This window comes from Anser brachyrhynchus, assembly GCF_964034855.1.
Source record: "Anser brachyrhynchus genome assembly, chromosome: 24".
NCBI classification, from domain to species: domain Eukaryota; kingdom Metazoa; phylum Chordata; class Aves; order Anseriformes; family Anatidae; genus Anser; species Anser brachyrhynchus.
In genome coordinates this window covers 4,738,526-4,756,590 of record NC_137717.1, presented here as the reverse complement: position 1 = coordinate 4,756,590, position 18,065 = coordinate 4,738,526, and the positions used below count along the sequence as shown (strand labels likewise).

Below are 18,065 nucleotides of genomic sequence, written 5' to 3'. Positions count from 1 at the left end.
TGACCGCTCTTTCTGAGGAGAAATGTCTCCTCATTTCCAGCCTGAACCTCCCCTGGCACAACTCGAGGCCATTCCCTCTGGTCCTATCCCTGGTTACCTGTGAGAAGAGGCCGACCCCCAGCTCCCCACACCTCCCTTTCAGGCAGTTGCAGAGAGCAATGAGGTCTGCCCTGAGCCTCCTCTTCTCCAGACCAAACACCCCCAGTTCCCTCAGCTGCTCCTCACAGGACTTGTGCTCCAGGCCCTTCACCAGCTTCGTAGCCCTTCTCAACCAACGTAAGCCACTGCTCTCTTCCCAACGTCCCTAAAACAGGCCGCAGAACCTCACAAGGAACCAAGAAGAGGGACACAAAGCAGGGAAAAGGTTCTGCTCAGAACCGCTGCCCCGCTGCAGCTCCGCTGGTCTACGCGGGACAGATCCGGCGAAGCCAAGCAGGCTTCGGGATCCACAAGACCTTTGCGCTGCACCGTCAAGCATCTGAAAAATTTAAGATTAAAAGGCTTCCAAACAATCCCCATAATGGAGAGCAGATTTCTTCAGAGGCCGCGCTGTTAAGCTGAGGCAATGTTTATTTCAACTTTAGCCTGGGCTGTTGACACAAAAAGATGGAAATCACATGAGAGGAGTATCTATTTAAGGTATAAAGAGGACCCAAAATAATCATGCTTTAGAGGGGATAGAACTAATCTTTGCGCGTTGCATCACATGTATCTGCAGCAATAAATTGCCACTGCTTACGCAGAGCAAATAGCATATAATCCAATATGCCTCCCAATCCCCCAGCCCAGCCCTCAGCGCACAAACATTTGCTCAAAACACGCACTTAAGAAACGTTTTGAGATGTCACCCTCCTACATAATTATTGCATTCGACAATTTTAAATTAGTTCATACTAATTGCCAAAATAACCGGAGCGCTTAGAAGAAAAAACCTTCCCAGCTTTCCGAAGCACTCTTCCCCTGCGTTTAATGCAAAAGCTTAATACTATTTCTAAAGCTGTGGTTTATAAAAAAAAGCAGCATTAGGGACCTGCTCTGGCTGTACTTCTCCAGACATGTAAATTCCCTGAGTTTAACAGGGATTCTTTTTTTGTAAGGAGGACCTTTGGAAAGCCTGCTGGGGCCCAAGAGGCGGCAGTGATGGATCCGTGCACCCAGCAGCGTGGTTTGGAGCCACGTCAGGTTTGGAGCAGGGGCTCTGAGATCTCCGAAGCCCCTTCCCCTGGGCCTGCCACACCAGCCAGCTTTGGGGATGAGCCGCAGGGCCATCCCCAGCCTGCTTTCCTGCAGGTTTCCTGCAGTTTCTCAGCGCCAAACCCTACGCATGATCTTCCCCTCGGTGAGCTTTCCTGGGGGAAGGGGATTTTTTCCAAGCCCAGAGAGGCGGAAGGCACTGAAGCAGCAGCTTTCTACATGCAGGGAGAAAATGGCACGAGAGGAGCCAGCCTGCACGTGGCCCCAGTTGAGCACATCCGCGTGCACCTGATGCACCAGGGATGCTGCAAGGGAAAAGGTGCTGCCAAACCCCAGGCGTGCCACGGCTCTGAGCTGAACGAAGACACAGATCTGTGGAAAGCCACACTTCAGCACTTCTCATACTCCAGCGCTTTGCGCGGTGGAAAACGGCAGCGTGGTGTAGCGAGAGCACGGGCAGGTAATTCTCCAAACCGCTGTGACGTTATGTCACCCTTCGCGGAAGTCTTGCAGGAGTTTGTTTTTGCAAGATTATCGCAGAACAGGCTCTCCGAGAAAGCTGTGAAATCCAAATCAAACGAAACGCTACGGCAGACACAGCATCCAGCCGGCTCCCACCGCCGCCCTCGGAGCGGCTGCGTCACGCCTGCTGCTCGCTGCCTGGGAAGGCAAAGCCCTGCAGCGCTGGGCTGCCTCGTCCCCTGGGGGAAACGGCGGAGACTAACCCAGAAACATCGGCGAGAAGGGAAAGCAATTTCATCCAAATCACACACGAGACACGAAGGCCTTCAGACCCTTGGCTCACGCAGCTCTCAATGCCGTAGGATACCCGGCGAGCACGCTGCTCGCCGCCAGCTCAGCGATAGCCTGCCGAGTCGCACTGCTATCACAGCACCAGGAATTCAATTCACACCCTCAACAGCCCTCCAAAAACCACTGGGTAGATGTCACAAGGCAGTGCAAGGGATAACAGGCTACGTTTGTCACCCCGAGCCCATGGGACAACACACACACTTACCATGGCCAACGGAGAGGGCAAAGCTACCACGGCACCAGCACACATGGGTAGGGACAGCCGTGTTACTGCCCCAGCACGAGCATGCAATAAATGGTGAGCTCTCTTGGGCACCAGCTGCCCAAACAGCCTGCTTTGTAGTTACTTCCCACTGTGTTTAGTTTGAGTAAACGCATTTGTAAGAATCGTTATCCAAACACACACTCGAAGCGCGCTGCTCTCTTAAAAACAAAAAGGCAAAATCCGGAGCGAAGGGAGGGGACCTGGAAGAGCAGGCCTCAGCAACTGCGGCAAACAGAAGGGACAGCCCACAAACAAACGCTTCCTCTGGACGTAGTTTGCTCCCTTTAAATACTAACATTCCTGGAACAAGCCTGTTTACTTGCTTGGATTTCAAAGCAGCGACCGCGGTGCGTTGCGGACGGCGCTCATCCCGGCGCTGGAAGGTGGGACTCGCTGGGGACCAACAAACATCCCCACGTCTTTCCTCTGTCCCCCAGGAATCGCGTCAGAGCTCGGCTTCCTTCGGCCAAATCCCCTTCCCTGGGCTGGGGATGCAACGACGGGCACGTAGGAGCATTTCCCTTCCCAATAAACATTTCGTGGAGGCAGCGAGCCGCCAGCACCAAGAACTCACCGGGTGCAGCCGAATGTCCTGCGGCATGACCCGAGCGCGCTGCCCGCTGCTTCTCTCCCTTTGAAGCTTTATGGTCAGAAAGGATTTCTCGAGCTTTCGACCAAAAGAAACGGAATTTGTAAGCAAGGCACATAACCAAGGGGCCGTACCACTTAAGAAACCTATTCCTTCAACCTTTGTAGTACGGAGACGTTCACTATGTAGCAGGACACCCACAGCAGAGCTGCCCTGAAGAGCCAGGTTCCTGCTCTGCTGCTCTTCTGCTCGCTGTTTGGACAAAGCATGCCCACTCAAACCAAAAGCAGGTTTTAAAAATACATTTTCTTCCACTGCTGTTCCGCCAGGCAGTTGTGCAGACCCCGCAGGAGCCCCAGGAGCTCTGCGATACCGGCAGCAGAGGGACCTGCTCCTCCTGCTCATTGCACATCGCCGCGCTGCTCACCTGCTGCTCTGCCCCGTCACGCCTGTCACTGCCGGGTTTTGGGGGAGGTTTTTGGGAGAGGACGAGGGTTTGAAGCCAGACAGACTGTAAATAGAGGGGTTGTCACCAGTCTAACGGAGAGAAGGCACTTAATGCTGGGGAAATGAGCAAAAGCACAGCAAAACGTACATGCTGCCTTTGGAGATTTCTGAGTAAATATCGCTTCAGAAAAGCATTCAAGTGCGATTTTGTGTGTAAGCATTCTGATGTTTGAGAACATCCTCCTTCAGACAGGAAGTCTTCAGCAACAGGAAGCAATCTGAAGAAAACGTAATTAAAGGCACTCGGAGCAGGTTTTATGAACCTCCTGTCCCCCGCACAGCAGATCTTCTGGCCCCCAGAACACCCTCTGACCTCCCCAGCCTCCGAGCTCACCTCCTTCTTCCTATCCAAGGCCCTGCAGCATCGCTGGAGGGAGCACACGGTGCTTCTGCAAGCTTGCTTTCACCTGCAGAGTCACTTTTCTCCTTTAAACAAAATAAACTTGAGGCTTGAAGTGAGTACAAAGCCTAACTGCTGATCCTGATCCTAATATCCGTGGTTTGAGCCCATGCTAAGCAGCATTTGGGGAGCAGAGGATATCAGAGCTCAGGTCCAGCCCCACACCGTGCTCTTGCAGACGTCAGAAGAAAACTTCCAGCAGAGCAAAGGCGGTGTTCGGGTCCGTCCCTTCCACGGGCACACTCTCTCATACCTCCCCTTTCTTCCTCTTCCCCTCACCTCCAGCCCTTTTTCTGGCCGAGGCAGCTTCTGCATTAGTCACATAAGAGTTTGCTGCCTCCCAACGACCCCAAACACGTGGGATTGCAAGTGTGGCCTCACGTGTGAGGCTGCGGCCGGGGCCAACCACCTAATGCAGCACAATTCGTAGGCATCTCTCGGGAGGAGAGCTCTCCCTTACAGCACACTTTTAGCCCAGCGCAGTCCAGCTGCGGTCTCACACCTGCTTTAGGTCTTTGTCGCAGGACAGCGAGCACCCTGCATATGTGCTGGAGGCAAACAGCAGACAATTTATCTAACGCGCACATTTTGGAGTTGCTCAGCGGATCCCTGCCGAGAAAGCCTTCCAGCCCCAAGGATGCCAAACTGCTCACTTCGCCCCCCGAAAGCCGTCATTAGGCGACGATGCGTTAGCTCTCTGGAAGTAACGATGCTGCTCGTTTGGGTCCTTCGGTGACAAGTTACAGTGGCTCAGAGAAACAGTAATAGCTAGATACACGTCTATCACCGTCCTTACCTGACAGGGCGCTCCAGCCTCCCGCATCTAGGCTCATAAATAAGCTACAACACGCTTGCTGTTCCAACCAGGAGTAACACCTAACTTATTCCTGCTCCCAAGCCCAGAAGAAAATAGCTCCCGCCGTAACTGTGACCTAATCCTGGGTGTTTTTGTCTGTTTCAAAGAGAGAAGAAGGCCTGCCCCCGGGCACACTCCTTTCTCAGAAGGCGAACCGTTTCGCAGCAATGCTGCGCACCAGATAACCGTACCCGTGCTGCCTGAGCACGCTGCCTCGACCTTCCTGCCCAGAAACGTGCGGCTCCACCGAACGCTACTGCTCCGGCGAGAATTGGAGACGGTGATAAATTTTCAGCGAGAAATTTCTGCTAAAAATAGACAAAAAAAAAATCCAATAGTTGCAGCAACAGCAGGCTTTTTTTTTTTTTTTTTTTAAGTGCGTTCTTTCCCATTTCACAATAGGTGGAACCGCACGCTGTGAGACACGGGGCTCAGGCTGAGCACGCGGCTCCCGGGGACCTGGTGCACAGGCAGCGAGAGGCACACACGTGTAAAAGGCATTTTCAGGTGGGAGACGTGCACTGAAACTGCAGACACCGCGAGCAGAACACGTGTTTGAGTAATGCATCCTATAGATTATTTTTAATACAATTAAGAAAACGCAGCGGAGGACTTAGTGTGCTTTTTTTCCCCCAAATAAAATAAGAAATTCAGATGCCTCCCAGTAAATACCTCTAGAGATTTGAACCAGAACCTCCAAGGAGCTGCCACTGAAGGCTACGGGACAAATAGGTCAGGCAAAGCCAAGCAATAAAAAACTGTCTGCAAAATTTGTTTTATCATACTTGATTAGGAGAATAATTAGCACGGGCATCGTACAGAACCGCCGCGCATCACCTCCTTGTGCCGATACGCTGGGTGCCAACAAAAGGGATGCCGCGGCCCGGGCGGCCCCGCTCCCAGCCGAGCAGTAGGACGAGGTGCCGCAGGCTCCGGCTCCACAAGCAGGGGAAGAAGGCACGGGCACAACGCAGATGGTCCATTATAACCGCCCGGATTTAATTCTCACCAGCCCAGCCCTCGTAATCTACTGCACGGCGGCAGCGCCGTGCCCCTCTTTCATCTTCTGGTGCCGTACAGCTTTCCCATTTAAATGAGGGCAAAAAATAGTAGCTTACCATCTGCTGGAAGCAAATCACTTCTGTCAAGCTGAATAGCGGGCTTACGGAACGACCTGACTAAACGGCGCGTTAGAGGAGTGCGTTACAAGCGAGCAGAGCCGCAGCACCGACCCCGGACCCTCAAACACCCTCCGGGATGCTCCAGACCTGGACGTCACACGGGATTCAGGGGACTTGTTCATCAGCGAACCCCGAAATTTAGACGAAGACACGTCCTCGAGTAAGGTCAACGGCAACGGGTTTGGCAGGGTATGCCCGTTTGGGTGGTGTTAAAACTGACTCGAAATTGGAACAATTGGACCCAGACCAGAGGGACCTGGGAACGGGCACCGGTGTAACGCAAGCACTGCCTCCCATCGTGGAGGAGCAGCTCTCAGGGCTCTCCCAGCCCTACACAGATGTCAAAAGCAGAACCGACCCCACTATGCCTCGAGCACGAGGCAGAAACCCCGCGCAGAAACAATTCTGCGAGCCGCCCAGCTGCGCCACAAACCCTACAAAGGAAGCAGCCAGCCCTGCTCGGGGCGGCCGCTGAGCTGAAACCCGGCTCTGCGGCTGCTGCCGGTATCTGCCCGGCCTCGGGGAGGAAGGGAGGGACCCGAGCACCCGTCCCCACCCAAGGCAGCTCCAGCACCCGCCGCCTGCACCCTGCCGATAGCGCCCAGGCTGCTGCATCCCACGGGGGGGACCCGGCACGCACGGTACGGGGCTGACACCAGAAATCTCGGCTGAAAAGAAAGCACCGAGGCGCGTGACGGCAGCTGGGTTTAGGATGTCCCTGTTCCCACTTCCACCCCATCCCAGCCAGACTTTGCACCGGAGAAACGGCACAGCACACCCGAGGCGGCTCCACGCGCGGCAGCAGCCCTCCTCCTCCAGCAGCACGACACTTCCTAAAGCACCAGTTAAACAGAAATAAGCAATACATCTCAATCGAGCGAATAGAAGGGGGTTTTGCATGCATTATTCATGAGGGTTTTTTTTTTTTCCTTCCCTGCCTGAACACAGATGTGTTTACTCACACTGTGCCTCATTTACACTCGAGGTTTAACATAACAGGGCTCGTTTTCCTTCCTCACAGCTTCGAGCACAGGGTAAAAACACGTTCGGCTTGCGTCGTTTTGCCTTTGGTTGTTTCCCAAGCGGGGCTATAATTGGAACCCAAGAGGGACCCGCACGCTGCTCTGACGCAGCCCCGCGAGTGCCTGGCGTGCACCTGCCCGCGGGCACTGAGCACCAGGGACACGATGGATGCGGCCCCAGCTTGGGCACGCTGGGGACATCAGGGACAGCCCGAGCTGCGGGCATCCTTCTGCAGCACGCTTTGCATCCATCCGAAGCCTCGCCCTCGTGGAACGCCCGAGATTTATTAAAAGGAAGAATAACTGGTCATGGTAAGAGTAAATAGAAGAAATGTCAAGCATGAAAGCAGGGCTGGCACGTCCTGAGTCACTCTGGGCTCGCCTCCTGCCCAGCCCCGCTAAAGCAACCCGAAAGCGTCCTCGGCACGGGCTTCACGCCACCGCTGTTCCACGCCTGCCACGGGGCGGGAAGGTATTTCAACGAGGCAGCACGACACGACCCTAAGCTGATTCCGAGACCTCCTCCCCTGTAAAGCAGCCGCTGCTTCTCCTCCTTCCAGCACCAACACTGCAAAGAGCCGAGACATTCGGTGCAGAGGCTGCTCCTTACCCCAGCGAGAGCCTGCGGTGCGAGGCATGTCCAGGCTTTCCGGGGCTGCTCAGGGGCAGCACCAGCAGCAGCAGCGGGGCAGCTTTGTTGCTGTTCGAAGCAATCTGGCAGCTCGCAGCAGCACCCGAGCCACCAGGCTTGGTTTATTTCTGAATTTGCCCCCATGTGTTCACCACAACCACGGAGCAGCGAAGAATTTGCTTCGCCGCGATCGTGAGCAAGCCCCCAACACCGTGAAGCTTAACCTGTGAAGCTTAACGCAGGGACCGGGGGTGCTTGGAGGCACGGAGGGGATGCACCGGCCCCGAGGAAAACCTTCGCTCCGGAGCCAGAGGCTGGGGAGCGACCCAGCCCTGGGGATGGGAACGGGACGGCTACAAAAGCTGTGGCGAGCCCCGAGGGAGTGAGTCAGCGCCCAGAGAGATTCACCCGGCTGAGTTTCGCTGGGTGGGTGCGCAGCACCGCAGGAACCGTGCTGCTGCAAGAGGCTTTGAGTCAGGCAGCCGCCACCCTTCAGCCTTTTACCTCTTCTGAGGTCTTCTCCTTGCAGGGCTCAGCCCCGCACGCAGCAGCACGGGGCAGGAAAACCTCACGAGGGAGGAGAAAGCCGTTCCCATCACACACCCCGAGCGGCGCGCTCCGCACAGCATCGCAGAAAGAACCCCAGACTCTTGCCACTTGAAAACTTCCACGACCGTGGAAGCTTAGCTTTAAAAACACCAAAAAGCTCCCTGGAGTTCCCCAGCAAAACCCAAACAGCTGCAGAAACGCAAGCCCCAGGCAGCTCCCCGCTGCTGCGGCGCCGCAAGCACGGGGCAGCGGGGAACGCAGGAGGGACAGAGCCGGAGCAGCGAAGCACCTTCGGGCACCAGGCGGGGGAATTCAGGAGCCAGAAGCTGTCCGTAAAGCCTCGAGGCGTGGATTCGGTTTGACCGAGACAAATTCAGGTTGTCCCCACTCCGAGGGCTGGCGATGGGTTTTGGGGCTGGGGGAGGCAGCGGGACGCCCGCCCACCCCGAGGCTGCACCGCGGCGTTGGGGTTCACGCCGGTACAAAGGAGACGTCGCCGCCCAAACCTCCCCGATCCCCAAAAGAAATATAAACGGAAAAAAGGTGCTCCAGAACGAGTCAGGCAATGGGCACCGAGGTGTTTCCATAGCTCGTGGAAGAGCGAGAGCCCTCGAGGTGCCCGGAGCCTCCCCGATCCCAAAGCCACAACCGGCCCCTTCCACGCACAGCTGGCGCCGCCTGGACCCCCCCGGGAAGAGAACCCCCCCGGGAGGGCGCGCGGAGCAGTGATGAACCGCATTCGCTCGTGCTCAAGAGCCAATTAGGCACAAATCACAGCGCAGCCCAGTCCTGCCCCTGTCCCCGGAGCCTCTCCTTTCGGCACTCGGCGTGGCTGCGGCAGACCCGTGCCGGAGCCTTGGCCTCGCAGCCATCTCCGCCACTGTTTGTTTGTTGTTTTTTTTTTTTTTTTTTTCCAGCCGGCAGTGAAATCAGACAGCTTTCGGTTTTAATCCCCTTAATTAGGGGGTGTGCGGCAGTTTTCATTCCTTAATTACATCCAGTGCCACAGCTGAGGCAAGGCGTTTGCAAACAGCCGCTTCCAGCCTCTGAATCGGAGCCGCCGGGTTCCCACGCGGCGCCGCCGCCGGCAGCTCTCCAGGTGCTCAGCCCGGACACCCTCGCGCACGCAGCCCCACGGGCAGCTGTCCTGAAACACTCACCTCTTTTTCGGGCACGACTGAAGTCCTAAAACAGCGCTAAAATAACCCCCAGCAGCCTGCCCCGAGCAGCACAGCGGGGGCGCGGCCGTTCCAAGTCGGCAGGGAAAGAGCTGCAATTTCAGGCAGCGTCCTCAATATTGGCTCTCGGGATGGAGGGACAGCATTTCGGGGTCTAACTCCGTTATTTTGGTGCGTTGCCTTTTGGTAGCCGGTCTGTAGGTGCACAAGGGTGCTTTCATCGCAGCTGCTCAGCTGCCAGGAACCCCTTTGATGCCCCGGGAGGGCACTTTGTTACCCTGCTCCTGCTGCCGAACCCAAAATAATTACGCCGAACCCAAAATAATTACGCCGACACCTTCTGCCTGCCCACGGGGCCACCAGGCCGTTATTCCACGGGGGTCCTGCCTTCGGTCCTGCTTTGCATTACTGCGCCCAGCGCGTACCCTGAGGCATTAATAGCTCCAGGGACACGGCAGCTGGGCTCCGGCGGGCAGCCTGCCCTACCAGCGATGGGAAATAGCACGCGGGATATTAAATATCACCTGGGGGGCAGGGGGGAGCGCTGATTAAAGACACGTGGAGGAGGGTAACGGGGTACTGCAGGTGTTTGCCGCTGCTGGGGACCCCCGCGAGCATCCCCGCCCCCCCTGCGCTTTGCTCGCCTCCGGCACCGGTCCGGCAGCCCGCAGGCGGTGCAGCCGTCGGCACAAACGTGCACCAAGGATGCTTTCTTGAGGCTGCAGGAAGGAAAAGGAAGCTTTGCTTGCTCCGAGCGACGGCAGGGACGGAGTCCCAGGCACATTTTGCACCCACGTTACACGGGCTGCTTGTCGGCTGCTGCCTTCCCTTCTGAGCTCGCTGGGTTTGCAGGGGAAGGAGCGAGCCTCACGGAGGTTTTGAAACCAGGGCAGCACCAAACAAACACCGGCACTGCGACGTCTGAGGTTCTGGAGCAGCCTTTTTCACTTCTTCGGTTCCCCTCGTCGCAACGCAGTGCACCAGGGGGACAGCACCAGCACCGAGCATCGTGCTCCTGGCCCCTCGTTTCTGAGCGGCACGTCGCAGCAGCATCCTCTCCAGCCACGCTCAACTCTGCTGTTCATCCCAACAGCACCCGACCAGGAGCCCGCGGGCTGCCCTACAGACGAGAAGCACCAGCACTCACCTCCCACCCTCACACTCAGCTGCCCTCGACCTCCTCTGCCTCCTGCACCGCTCCTCTCTCGGGCATTTGTTCCCTGCTTTGTTCTCCCCGCTCTCATTTCGCATTAAACGCTGAACCAGGAGAACCCTGAGGTCCCCAAACACGCCGAAGAGAGCCCCGGTGCAAGCACAGGGGCTTGCAGGCAGACCACAGGCGTGTGCTGGGGAAACCTGGGCACAGCTTTGGGGATCGAAGCTGCTTTCCCTGCTCCACCGGCGTGGGGACGCTCGCCCGCGGCACGCTCCTGGCCAGGCTCCGGCGGAGGAGACAGCAGCAAATAGCACACAACTTCTTAAAGACCGCAGTATTAAAATAATGATAACAACAAGCCGTGCAGGACAGAAATATTCCTTTAGTCGGGGAAAGCGGACGGAGAAAACAGAACGCGGCAGGTTAAATATCTCCTCATTAAAATAAATCGTTGTGTTTGCAGCCAGCTGAGACCAACGCTGCTTTCTGGCCAAGCTACTGATCTTGGGTACGCATCTTAGTGTCCTAACGCTGCTTATTTTACAAGTTAGGTCCCCCAATAATCCTTACCCTACTCAAAGTGCGTGTGTTTGCGTGCACACGTATGCACCCAGCAATGCAAATTCATTATTAACAGCTGCCTGTTTTTTTTTGGAGCAGCTCTGCTTATTTTTCCCTTTTTCATATTTGAATCCCAGTTGTGCAATTGCCTCACGCCCGGCTGAAGCCCTTCTGAGCCTGACACTTCCCCATCCAGCTGAGAGCCACGGACTCGTGGAGGGCTCAGACACGCAGCAAGCACCAAAACTGCCAGCGAATTAAGAATATCATCAGGATTTTGGACTCGACGGTCTTGTCCAGAGGGAAGGCACCGAGCAGAGGAGCTGAGCCGAGAGCCGCAGCTCAAATTGTGCTGGGGAAGGGCTGCGGGTGCCCCGCCAGACAAGCGAGCTGCTGACGGCGGGAGCCGCACAACAATATCACTGAAAGCCGCATTCAGGGAGCACAAGGGAACCAAATGCCACCCAAATCCTCTTTTCTGCAAGCTCCGTGGATAGCATTGTCAGGGCTAAAACTGCGCTCAGAAGACCCTTCAAAGGTAGCCAGGGTGAAAAAGCGGAGAGAGCAAAACGCGACCGTGAGCTCACCCAGCCGCCAGCAGGCAGCCAGCTCGTGCCAGATGCCTTTTTGTTTTTAAACGCCTTCCGAAGCCTCCTCCTTCGCATTTCCTCGCCGGCGACGGCTTCAGGTTCTCTTTATAAGCTGCAGGAGCTGAAGGCGGGCGGTACTTGTTCCTCGGCAGCGGTTCCGCAAGATGAAAATAACGAGCGGGCGCTGGGGCATGTCCCCACCTCCAGGAATCCGGCTGCTCGGCCGGCACAGCGGCCAGGAGGGCGGCTTCGTAACAGGAGTAAAAAGATGAGACACACGAACGTGGAACCGAGCTTCCCTCGACGCGCTGATGGCTCGTTTCGGAGCTGCGACTTCAGCACGTGCACGCACAGCCCCCGGTTTGTTTCCATCACCCACGCTAAAGAGATCGCAGAAACCGCTCTGATGAATTAAAGCTCCCCGTTAAGAGCATCCCGTTACCTTATTCCTAAGCGAAGGGGCTTCCTAAAGGCTCCTCCCCGGTGCTGTCCCGCAGGGGTGGCAGAGCCAGGCCGTGGGGCTGCACGTCGCGGCACCGCTGCACTCGCCGGCGGAGCGCACGGCGAGTGCCAGGCTGCGGGCAGCAGCAGCAGGACAGGATTTACCATTTTTTTTACCGTTTCCTGGCCATTTTACCTGCTGGCATTCCCCTTCCGAGCCTGTTTGTTTCGTTTAACCTCCCACTCTTAAGCTACCATCCAATTACTGCTCCCAATTACTCGGCGCTCAAGAGCCCGCGGTACTTACAGAGAGCGCTCGCTGCACGCGGTCGGTGGCACCGCTTCAAACGAGCCCACATCAGGACAAAGCCCCGGGGGCTCGCGGGCCACCAGGCGAGCACGGAGCCCTCCTGGCCAGCCAGGACCGAGCCCGGGCTGCCAGCACGGACCAGCAGCAGCCGAGGTGCTCGGAGCCGGAGCGGGCTTGGGAAGGAGCGCGGGGACCGCGCGGCGCACGTCGGCGTCACCAGCGCAAGGAGAGGTTTTGCAACTCGCCTTGCTCAGACTTAACACCCACCCAGGCCTAAGACATTCTTCGGTAGGATCTCGAGAAAACGAAACGTTTTCAAGGCAGACGCCAAGATTTCATAAACTTTGCTCTCTTTTCCTGCAGCTCCGCGGGCAGCCGCCCACCGCGCGGCGCCGAGGCAGCGCCACCCGTGCCGAGCAGCTGCAAGCCACCGCCGCAGCCACCTTCTCGTCTTTTTGTTGATAATCCCGCAAAACGTCTGCTTCGCTTTGCGTGGTGCTTTTTTGCACTTTCAGCGCTAAATTCACTCCCAACGACACCAGGCCAGGGCAGCGCCAGCCTTCTAGGAAAGGGGAAAAAGATGGGGAACGTAAAGGGCTCCTCTCCGCGCTTCGTCCCTGCTGCCAGCCCTCATCCCACCCGCCTCAGAGACCGGCTTCTCGAGAAAGAAACGCATCCCCCTGCGGGTCCGGGTGGCACCAGGACCTGGGGACCCCCCCGACCACCAGCAGGGAACGTGGTGGTGGCAGGAGATGGTCAGGTACACGCCCAGATCAAAGACATTTGGGAACACGTTTGGGGTGCTTCAGCTGAGTACTCAGCACAGCACAAGGAGCCTTTCTAACCCTGCATATATTTAATACCAGGAGCCTGCCCGCTACCTCGCGGCGCCCCGTCCCCCTCTCCTCGCAGGAAGGCAGCCTGCATACACGATGCGAGGCCGTAAGGGACCACGCAAGGTGCCACGCGGGCTCATCGCGTGCACGACACAGTAGCCACTTACAAGTCGAACGTCTGCACCGCTCCGAGTCAGAGCTGTTTCCCATTTGCATTAGAAAAATATATATATAATTCGCTGCTTGGAGCGGCAGAGACAGATTTTGCTCAAAGAGAGCAACAACTTCCAAGCCCTGTTTCCCAACGCAGCGCTAGAAGAGCTCCCAGGCCCCGCAGCAGGAGGATGCACGGCTGCAACGTCGCTCTGCGCCCCCTCCGCCCCAGCAGGATACTCACGGAGTCTATCGACAGGCGGTTTTAGCGCAGGAAGGGCTCCCCGCCTACCCCCAGATGCTTTTCTAGTGGTAAAGTCGAGGTGCCGCACAAGTGACGAGCGATCAGCCTTCGGTTTCACTCTAACTAACCAACCGCCACTTGGTTTTTTTTCGCCGGAGTCACAAGTTTCAGAAGGCCAAACCGCTTGCAAAGCGCCGATCTCCCCGCGGTTTTTAGCTGATTTCATGGGCAATGCACCAAAGGGGCGCAGCTCCTTGCTTCCTTGCGATCCTGCGCGCCGTGCCCAAGACAAAGCCCCGGTTAGAAGGGCTGCAACGCGCGGCAGAATCGGGGCCGTGGGGTTTTTGCAGGTAACAGCATCGCTGCCCTGGGGCTGGCAGAAGGGGGACGGGCACTGAGCCCGAACCGTCCTACCTGAGGTGCTGAATGAGACAAAAAAAAAGCTTGGTCCAGCACGCAGGCGGGGAGAAACGTCGGTCCTTGGATGAGCAGGAGAGCAAAGCGCCCGGCAGCCCCCATCCCCGTGGCCAGCGAGGGGATTTCAGCCAATTCCTGGGGAAGGGGAAGGGAAGGAAAAGGGAAGGGGAAGGGCAGGGGAAGGGCAGGACGCAGACAGGCGGGAGCTCAGAGCTGACAGCGCTGCACGTAAATAAACAAAGGAAGCGTTTCTTGCAGCGAGCATCTCGGTGGCCAGGAGGGAAGCAGCCGCACGCAAAGACAAAACAAAAAGCCCCGCAACAGCCCGGCTCCAGGGGAGCTTTTTCCTCCAACGCGGCACGCGCGCCAGGAAGGCGAGCAAGGAGCTCAGCACCCGGCCCCTTTCTGTGCAGTCGCTCCCGGGACTCCTCCTGGCTTCGCCCCCCCGCCCCCCCCAGCGCCTCCCGTTGAATTATTTTTCAGAACCCCCTGGGGACTGAAGGCAGCCGGCCTGCGGGATCGGCTCAGCACCCCGGGCACCTGCAGGAGCCCTTCCCACCACCTCTGACCACACCGTGGGGCCTGGCTGCACCGGGAAACCCAGGGAAAAGCAACAAATATTTAATCTATATTTTTTCCTCCCCAATTACCTTCTCCTCCTGGCCGTTCCTCCTCCCCGGGAAAGCACGGAAGCCCTTAAACCCTCCTCAGAAGCCGGATATCCAAAGTCTCGCTGAAAATAGTCGCTTTCCCTGCAGCCGGGCGCCTCCTCAAACCCCCAAAGCTCCTCATTTGCACCCAGGAGGAGTTATTTCAGCAGCTGTAGCATAACTCGGGCGCTCTGCTGTTGCCTTCCACACGTTTATTCCCTGTCTCCTTCCCGGTTTCTGGCTTCGCAGGCTTGTTTTCAAGCCGGCAGCCGGAGCTAAAAGCAGCAGCGGGGCAGGGGACGCGGACGGTGCCCCCGCCTCCGCTCCAGCACCCCTCAAATCCTACCCTTGCTCCTGAGCACCCCCAAAACGCCGTTTCCTTGGAAGCGATGCTGGTCCTGCCTCCTACGAGAAGCTTGGGAGCGCGTCCTCGGCCTCCTGCCAGCGTCGAGGCACCTTTAGGGTGCGAATATGGGCTTTATTGCCCCAAATTCACCCACCCCGAGCCCCTCTCCGACGAGCTCCGTGCCCAGCACCGCGAGCGGGACTAGGCAGCCACGAGTGCGCGCAGCCCACGAGTGAGCCCAGCTGGGACAGCGGGAAATAAATAAAGCTTGGGGCACGAAATGAGCCAGGATTGTCCCCACTGGCGGCAGCCCCGTGGGTAAAACCCCCCCCGCGGGGACCAGCCCCATCCCGTCGTCCGCCCCCGGGGGTCTCCGACTCCGCGATTCCGCCGCAGAGCCGCGTGAGCAGCTTAGCCATTTATTTAACGAAAAGCTTTTAATTATCTCTCTCACGCACACGCGTTACGTGGGGCGGGGGAGCGGGGGGAAATAATCAGCCTACAACCGGTGACCCGCGAGTTCACGGGGAATTGCGTTTTTCACAGAAACGGCCAACTAGCCCAAATCTGCTGCGCTCAAACCGTGCCCCGAGCTGCGGGGCTCCGTGCCTTTGGCTGCAATTTTAATGCGGGGCCGGCTCGCAGCGTGGCTGGTGGGACCCATCCTGCACCTCCCAGGGGCGCGGGGTGCCCGGTGCCCTCCAGAAGCTCCCGACTCCAGGCGCTGTGCACAACGGGACGCGTGAAGCACTGCTACGCATGCCTGCTCCGAGCACCCCTCGAGCGCGTTTACACGGGGATCTGCACCAGGATCCGGATGAGAATCGTCGCCCGCGCCACGCACCCAATGCCCGAACAATTTTCCACACCATGAAACCGCTTCTTTAAAAAAAAAAGCAAAAAAGAGCGGGATTTAGTGCATCCACAAAGAATTAGGAGTGTTTGGTTTTAACGCGTAACGTCGGTGGCGTTACACAAGCAACGATTCCGACGAACACGCAGCGAGCGTAAACAACCCACTGAGCGTAAAGAGACCGGGGATGTTAATCTGGATTAACCGCGAGCCGCGGACCTTCCCTCCTAATCCACCCGATGGACGAGGGTAAATCCCCGCCGGGCCGCAGCCTCCGATTTCTGCAACTTAAGGAACCGCGGCGCTGGTCGGGACGGCCAAGAGGTGAGGGGCCCGAGGTGGACCCGCTCCGTACGGCCCCTGGTCCGTCTACACGGGATTACGGCCAAAGCTGAGCCCCGAGGAAGCAGAACGACTGCTGCGAGACATCGCCGAGCCCCGCCGGCGATCCACTCGGGATACGAAGCGCGGCTGACGGCTTCCCCAGGGGGACGCAGGAGACGAAAACAAAATCCGAGCCTGGATCCGCGCAGGCGGCATGCCTTAACGCTGGGGAGGTGGCACCGGGATGAAACGTGGCTAGGAAGAAGCTGGTAAACCTGAAGCTGTGTTTAAAAGCGCGAAACGGGATTCATAACCAGAAGAATTTATAACAGGACGGCTGCAGACCCCTCTCACTACAACCCCACGGCACGCACCCGGCGCCCAAAACCAAGAGGCTCCCGTCAAACAGATGCCACGTTACCAAATTCCTGCAACTCCAGGCACCCGAGGCTCCCCGGGGACGCTAAGCAGCCCCTGGCAGAAGCCCCAGCACGGGGCCAGCAGCGTCCATCAGCACCATGCCCCTACCCCCAGCGTTAGGGCAGCCCCGGCGCCCGAACCCGGCATCGCGGAGCCGCCGAGCACCCCGCGGCTCGAAACCCACCAGCCCCTCCGGCACGGCGGTGCTTCGACGGCTGCCGCGTGGATTTGTAAAGGCTTTGAAAGGGGAGCGAAGGGCCTCCCACCCTACCTCCCAGCATTTAAATATCCCCTCCACGAGCGGCAAAACGGGGCGGCAGGACGGATTTTTTTGCGCCGCTTTCCGAAAAGCGACTCGGAAACGCCGCATCCGCGCAGGCGGGCGGCTGGCGGGCGCCCTCCTGGAGGTGTAAGCTGTGGGTTCGGAGCAGAACTGTCCGAAGCTTTTCTGTGCCGGAGGGGGAAGGGGCTGCGAGGGCTCCTTCCCCTCGCCCACGCAGCGGTGCCGGGCAGGGGGCTGCCGCCCGCCGCCCCCAGCAGGGGTGGGCTTCGCGCTGCTGGGGGGGATTTAAGCACAGGTCCCTCCTGTTCTTCTCCCCCGGCCTCACGCGAGAAGCAGTCAGGGTATTTTCGTTAGGGAACAAAGCTCAGAGCCGTGTTTCACGGGCTAGGTTTAACGGTAAGGATCCGCACGCTCGTCCTGGTGCCGCCTTCGGGAGCGGGTTAGGTTTGCCCGGGAGGATCCCAGCCCTATTACGGAAGGTTTCTGTGTCAGCCGCCGCTCAAATCCCACCAAACACTGCTCAAATCCCACCAAACGCCCCAAAACCATCACGGGAACACACCTGAAGGCGCCACACATCGGCACCATCCGCATCGGGCGTTAAAATAAAAGAAACGTCATGTGCGCGGGGTGCCCAGCGAGGAGAACAGCCCCGGTAGCCACCACCCTAAAACATCGCAGGAAAACCTTCAATGAATTCCCGACCCCGTTACGGCACCGCAGGGGTCTTGGCCCCGTGGTGCCAGCCCTTACAGGACGGCAGCGAGCCTTTTTACCTTTTTACACTATTTTTTTCAGTGGGGCTGTGAAATGAGAGGCGAGTGATCAGGAGGAGCCTCCACGGGACGGCGTCCCCACGTATCCCCCATAACTTACGAGCAAAACCTGTTCAGTTAGGAAACCCTTAAAACCCTAAATACTAAAAAGCAAGGGAACATAAAAGCTAGCTTCGCGCTGCTGTTCACAAATAGGATTTTTTTTTTTTTGCTGCCCTGTGTTTTTACCAATACCCCAGGGAATAACCTGATAAACAAACCAGGACTGGGACAGACCCCGACACCGTCCCTTCCCGGTACCCAGCTCGCAGGGACACCGCGGTGCTCCCAGAGCGGGGGGCGGCCGCCTGCCCCTTCCCGTGAAAACCCCGAAGCGGACAGCGGGTGCTGGGGGGGGGGCACGCTCATCCTGAAGGGGTTCGCCCGGCCCCCAACCTCTCCAGGCACTGCCACTGAAGCCGGGCGGTGCTGGAGGATGCGACCCAGGCACCTTGGGGTGGGAAATGGGGTGGGAAATGGG

General features: G+C 57.9%; 1 protein-coding gene across 31 annotated transcripts in view; it reads right to left on the bottom strand.

The window, feature by feature from the left end:
• The window catches only part of EPB41 (erythrocyte membrane protein band 4.1), an 88,149-nt gene that overhangs the window by 52,040 nt on the left and 18,044 nt on the right, over positions 1–18,065 (bottom strand). Inside the window, exon 1 of one of the 31 annotated variants that reach the window (XM_080566654.1) lies at positions 13,477–18,030. The exons of 29 other annotated variants lie outside the window; for them this stretch is intronic. The gene's annotated coding sequence lies outside the window, so the exon portion shown is untranslated. Of the gene's footprint in view, positions 1–13,476; positions 18,031–18,065 lie in introns of those variants that run through there. One more of the 31 variants, XM_080566683.1, reaches the window with a different exon arrangement.